The sequence below is a fragment of the Arachis duranensis genome, chromosome 5, assembly GCF_000817695.3.
Source record: "Arachis duranensis cultivar V14167 chromosome 5, aradu.V14167.gnm2.J7QH, whole genome shotgun sequence".
Classification (NCBI taxonomy): Eukaryota; Viridiplantae; Streptophyta; class Magnoliopsida; order Fabales; family Fabaceae; genus Arachis; species Arachis duranensis.
This window is the reverse complement of record NC_029776.3, coordinates 96,886,882-96,887,565: the sequence shown is the minus strand read 5'-3', so window position 1 is coordinate 96,887,565 and position 684 is coordinate 96,886,882.

Below are 684 nucleotides of genomic sequence, written 5' to 3'. Positions count from 1 at the left end.
TATGGGCTTACAGAAAAAGCTCAGATGTCTTTAGACCACTCAGCTGGTGGATCTATACACATGAGGAAGACAATTGAAGAGGCTCAAGAGCTTATAGACACTGTTGCTAGAAATCAATATTTGTACTCTAGCAATGAGTTCTCCCCAAAAGAGGAAGTCATGGCAGTAGCCACTGATCCTAATCCTCAAGAACAGATGATTGAGCTTAATCAACAATTGCTCCTGATGACTGAACAGTTAGCAGAATTTAAAGAAATGCTCCATGATACTAAGGTTGCTAACAAGAACATAGAACTGCAGTTGAATCAAGCAAAACAGCAGATATCTAAACAGATAACAGAGGAATGCCAAGCAGTTCAACTGAGGAGTGGGAAAACATTGAATAACACTGCTCAAAGTAGCAAAAAGCCAAACAAGAAACAATTGACAGAGGATGACCAAACCACTGTTCAAAATCCCTCTGAGGACAGTAAGAGCCCAGAGAGGAATGCTATTGGCATTCAAACGCCAGAAAAGGAGGGAAAGTTGGCGTTAAACGCCCATTCCCTGCCCAGTTCTGGCGTTCAAACGCCAGAAAAGGGGGAAAAGTTGGCGTTAAACGCCCATTTTCCACCCAATCCTGGCGTTCAAACGCAAAAGGGGAACCAGACACCTGAGAGTGCTGATAGTAACCCCTCTAAAAAG